Below are 6176 nucleotides of genomic sequence, written 5' to 3'. Positions count from 1 at the left end.
AATACACTAACTATGAAAGATGAGGAGGGGGTAGTAGGTGGAATAACCAAAGCCCAGTGCAAGAATGGAAATGTTTCAAGGATTCCATGGACTGTAAAATCAATGAAACAGTGAGATGTGGCAACTGAAGAAGCTAAAATGACCGTGAGTATTTTACAGAAGTACTTTTTTTTCCTAAATAGAATTAGGAAATGGTAAAAGTAACTCCCATTTGTCAGGCAATTACTCTTGTATCAGGCACAGTAAAAACGACTTTAAGTGCATAATGTATTCATCCCCAATTTGCAGTGGAGAAAACTGAGGTTAGTGAGGTTAAGTAACTTGCCTAAATCACCCAGCTAACATCTAGTGTGGCTAGGGTTTACTGAATTACTATATAGTAATGAATTGAAGAGGGTGTGCAGAGACTAACTGTACTGGGCATTTGTTAGAAAGGAAAAATCTAAATGCTATTTTAATGAAGAACTGATACTGAAGTGAATATAGATACATAAAAAATTCAAATATGTTTCCAAGATTTTCAGTCTATGAGACTAGAATTTTTGTGGGACCTATGAAAAGAATGTGATGGCAGGTAAGAGGGTTCATTTTTTGCAGAAAGATAATTTTGGTTTTTAATAATAATAGGTATTATTTATAAAGTATCTATCTGTGCCAAGCAGTTTACATTCATCTCATTTAAACCTCATACAGCCCTAGGCATAATTAGTATTATTCTCATTTTAGAGAAGTTGCCCAAGATTATGGAATAAGTGAAAGAGCCAGGATTTGAACCTAGGTCTTTGTGAGTTTTAGCCTGCGTTTTGAATCACCTGGCTATACAGTATCACATATTGTATGTAAGGTGACTGTGCTATATCTAAGCAGAAACATGACAGAACAACTGGAAATAGGGGAATAGGACACAGGCAAAATGACTGGGTTATATGTTCAGGTAACTAGCAGTTTAAAAATGTATCTACTAAGTAATTTTGAATGGAGTGTTAGCACATAAATGTTTTGATATGTCCTAAATATAGTGTCACTAATTTCTAAAAATTCTTATCAAGACTGTGTGTGTGTGTGTGTGTGTGTGTGTGTGTGTGTGTGTGTGTTTGTATGAAATATATACTCCCTTTTATACAAGTTCCTCCTTTGTAGCAAAAATCTCTCGCTCTTCAGCAGTAATAGTGAGGGGTTTTTTTTTATGCCTTAGGTCAAATTTTTTTTTTTGAGGAAAATTTATGAAAGAAAACTAAAGTTTTGTACTCTCGATAAGTTTGTTTGTTTTTAGGTAACCTGGCTTCTGTTTTTATCATTATCTTGGCATCTTTACTGAGATGTAATTGATACTCGATAAACAGCACACATTTCAAGTGCTCATGTTGATGAGTTTTATCATATGTATATACGTGAAATCAAGACCATGATTAACATAACAAACACTTCTATCAATTCCAAAATTGTCCTGGAGCCCTTAACAATCTGTCCACCCCCCCCATCCCCCCCATCCCTAGGCAACTACTGATCTGCTTTGTGTCCCTATGGATTGGTTTTCAATTCCTAAAATTAGGGGAAAATAGACTCATAGATTGTGTACTCTCTTTTATTTGCTGACTTCTTTCTCTCAGAATGATTTTGAGACTTATCCATGGTGGGGTGTGTATTAATGTTTCACTCCTCTTTAGTGCTAGGAAGTATGCCATTGTATGGATATATCACAATGTGTTTATCTGTTGTCTTATTGACAAACATTTGGGTTGTTCCAGTCTGGCACCACCACAAATAAATCTAATATGAACAAACATGTTCATTGTCTTTGTGCAAACATATGCTTTCATTTATTTCGGGTAGACACCTAGGAATGGAAAACCTGGGTTACCTGATAGATGTATATTTAGCTTTTTAAGCAACTACCAAACTGTTTTACACCAGCAGTGCATGAAAGGCCCTGTTGTGCTGTATCCTCACCAACACTTGGTATGATCGCCCCTTTTGATGTTTGATTTTAACTATTCTAATAAATACGTAGTGGTGTCTCACTGTAGCTCTAAATTGTCTTTCCCTGATACTAATGATATTGAGCACCTTTTTGTTTACTTGTCATCCTGTAGCTTCTTTGGTCAAGTGTCTGGTCAAATCTTTTGCTCATTTAAAAAAAATTTAAAATATAATTTATTCAATTGTAATTTATGTAATTTAATTTAAAAATACTTTATTTTGCAATAATTGTGCATTCACATTCAGCACTAGGAAATAATACAGAGTGATCCCTTATACCCTTCACCCATTGATAACATCTTATGGTATTTACTCATTTTTAAGTAGGAATTTCTGTCTTCTTATTATGGAGTTATATGAGTTCTGAGTACAGCTCCTTTGTCCAAAAAAAAAAAAAAAAAAAAAGTTCTGCAAATATTTTTTCCTGGGTTAAGCCTTGGTTGTACTGTGAAAGGTAATAGTTTGCCCCAATCAATAAATATTTTCTTCTAAACCAATTCTAGGTTGCAACATGTCTTAAGCATTAATACTTACATCCATTACAACAAAGCTCTCACACTTAGAAATTGATGCAAAATTTTTATTGCATTCTTTGTGAAATACAAAATGAGTTTTTTTACTTGGTTCATAAAGAAAAGTTTGCATTTTCCAAAATGATAAGCAGAGCAAAAACACATATTTTATATAATAGCAATCTTTTTCCTAGAATTTGATATTTTTACCACTTCATCTAATAGTATGAGTAATAATGATGGACTGATTTCATTGTATAAATATTCATTGCTGAGAGACTCTCAGCACCACTTCATTAAATTTATTTTCACTAAAATTAGTATTTACCCCACCCTTTTTTTTTTTCAATTATTTCCCAATCCCTGATTCTGTAGGCTCCTGATTTCTCTTTAATTACTCTTTCACACCTTTCCCCCTCAGAGTCAAAACTTTCACCCGGTAGTAGGCAGAATATCTTTTCAAGCAACGGGACAGGTCATCATCAGCAAATATCTGCATTTAAAGCAAAATGCAGCATTTGCTGAATTCTAGCCCTTTCTTCTGCATCCTCCTGCCAAAACTGATAACCAGCTTTACATTTATAAAGTTATGTTTTTAGTTGTCTGAAAACCCTGGACAGTGATTTTATAAATTCGTATCAGAAAATGTTATGATTTTAAAATGCCAAATGATGGTTAACAATGTTATAAAAGTCAAAAATCAGAGTAAAATGGAAGATATTCCAAAGGAAGCAACTTTGTGACTTAAATAATCTTTATAATTTTCTTTAATATGATGCAAATGTATTTCTAACTCTAAAAGAATAATTCCTTCATAGAATAACAATTAAATTTTGATTTAGAGTGTCACTACAAATTAACCAAGAGCTTCCAGCGGTTGTTTAGAAGAGAGTAGATCATAGGAAAATCTCTAGCTGTTGGGTTGTTTTCAGCCAATTGGAAATAAATCTTCTTAAGATTAGTCTTATATAGCATTTACGTCCTTTGCATCTGAGTTGAACTCAGTATTGACAAGTGATCTGTAACAAGAAGCATTTTGTGTCTGTTTATTTGTATGCAAAGCTGTCTACACTGAAACACAAATCAGAACTGCCCTTTCTTTCTTTATTAACATATCAGCTTTGACATTCAACAAAAAAATTACATTTCAGAAATTAATAACCCAGTTGAATAAATAGCTCTATTTTCTTTATTTCCTTTAACTCAATTTACAGCAAATATATGAAGTAAGCAGAGTTCACATTTGCGTGGCATAAAAGCTGTATTAAAATGAATGTCAAACTTATTTTCCACCAAGACACTCCTCCCTGTCACCTGTTCAGCATTCAATTCACGAAAAAAAAATTACTAATAGAAAAATGATTTCCTAATTATGTTTCATGGTACTCTCATCCCCTGAGATAGTACTAAGTAGGACCTTAAAAAATTCTATGCTTGTATGTGTCAGGTAGCTGCATACTTGTATTAGTCAGCTTTGCTGCTGTTACAAAATGTGATAGAACTCTCTTCCTGGCTTGCAGATGGCTGCCATCTTTCTGTATCTTCACATGGCAGAGGGAGAGAGTGAGCGACAGCGAGCATTCATACTCAAGGTACTTCAGAGGGAGTTGTCTACTTTGCCTGCTGAAGACTCATGCATCCTGGCCATACTAAATGGAGGGAGTTGTAGGATGACGGTAACAAAGTCACTTCTGAAAGGGGTGCCTGGCCCCTCTTGGTGGGTCTCTTTAAAAATAGGAGGGAGTGAAGCTGCCTCAATGCAATACCCCTCTCTATCCTCCATTTCTCTTCTTCCCTCCTCAAATGGGCACAGATCAGTAGATGGCCAACTGAGGGATGAATGATCTGAAGTAGGGGGGGTACCAACGTAAAACGTTTCTTCCTTGTTTTTCAATCACTGCTTTCAAACATACTCTGTCAAATATTTTCCTTCACCCTGAATAACATCTTGGGCAAATCTCAGAGCTTTCCAGGCCCTTTTTTTCCTACAGGGATTCTCATTTCCTCTGAATGGTGGAGGTGGGGTTGTTTGTTTGTTTTTGTTTTTTGAAGTTGGAAGGGGAAGAAAAACCTAGCACCCAGCACTCTCTGCCACCTAATAACCACATTTCTCTTAGAATCCTTTCTTCCCATGGTGTGCCTGACACAGGGTAGACACTCAATAAATGTGAATTAAGCTAAACCACTGGTTGATATTTGAAGAACTTCCCAACAGCTTGAAAGACTCTACTTGTTTACTTTTATCAAATTTCTTGTCTCAGTTTTCCATTATAATCATTGACTAGAAAGAAAATCCTTAGAGGATAGTCTTATCTAAATTTATTTCCTTTTGTACTTACCATTAATTTAGCATTTACAGATCCTTAACATAAAGCATTTTCCCACTGTTTGGTAACAAGCTATATTTAGTGATACACAAATCAAATCTCTAAGTGGTCAAGAATACAAAATAAAATTAAGCACTATTGAGTGCCTGCTACAAAATTAACACAGGCTGAGTAACTGAAAGAAGCAGAAGTGGTTTTAAGTTGGTATAAGCCCTTAAGGAACTTACACCGAAGTTGGAGGCTAGCAGATAAACAACTATGATTGGTTCAAGACCTGAGAAAGGGAGGTAGGGGAGGTGAGAGGCATTCCAATAGCGAGGTTTGGAGTATGAGCTCTGAAGCAACACTGTCTGGGCTTTAATCCTGACTGCCCCTTCCTTACTGGTGACCTTAGGTGAGTTACTTAACCTCTCTCCATGCCCCTTTTACTTAAAAGGTAGATTAAATGAGCACCTGACCTGTAAGTAAGTGCTGATTATTATGATGAGAGTGATGATGTTTAAAAACTTGGAGTTGGGTCTTTGAGGGACTCAAAAAAACTGATGGAAGCAATTCCTGTAACTGGGAGAAAGACCAGAAAGAAAGGGTTAGGGACAGATAAAGGAAGTCACTGATTGATTGCAAACATCTGAACTTTATTCAGTAGCAGAGACGCACTGAGCTTTTTAAACTGGTGAGTAGCATGATAAAAACAGTGTTTTGGAAAACCGTAAACTGGCTATGTAGGATGGTTTGGGATAGGGACAAGTAAGCCTGAGGAAATATAGTCATAATAATAATAGCCAACTTTTATTAGATGCTTTCCATGACCTTTGTGAGTGTGCAAGAAATATTAGTATAACCAAGCAGGACCCTATGGGCTTTCCTGGGACAGACCCCTCCCCCATATCCTCTGCTTTAGCTCCTCTCTTAAGTACCTAGATAACTGTATCTGATACACATTTCTATAGTTGTTTTTCAGATGCTAAAACCCCTGCCAAATGGAAGAAATTAACTAAGAAGATGATCACTAACATGTAGCCGCCAGATCTGCTGGACACTGAGGATTGATAATGTTAACCCCTGTGACATCACCCTGTTACCTCACCATCAACCAATCAGAGAATTGTGCATGAGCTGATCAGGTACCCTGGGACCCCTCCACCTGGCCTTTAAAAATGCTTTCCTGAAACCCTTCAGGGAGTTTGGGGTTTTTGAGCACGAGTCACCTATTCTCCTTATATTGGAACCAAAACCTGGTGTCAGTAGATTGGCTTTACTGCATGTGGGCAAGTGGACCCAACTTTGGTTTGATAACATTACTTATAAATAATTAGTATTATGTTCCAGGCAGTATGCCGACCACTTTATATGGGAT

This window comes from Camelus dromedarius, chromosome 11, assembly GCF_036321535.1.
Source record: "Camelus dromedarius isolate mCamDro1 chromosome 11, mCamDro1.pat, whole genome shotgun sequence".
Taxonomy (NCBI): Eukaryota; Metazoa; Chordata; class Mammalia; order Artiodactyla; family Camelidae; genus Camelus; species Camelus dromedarius.
Note: the sequence above shows the minus strand (reverse complement) of the source record.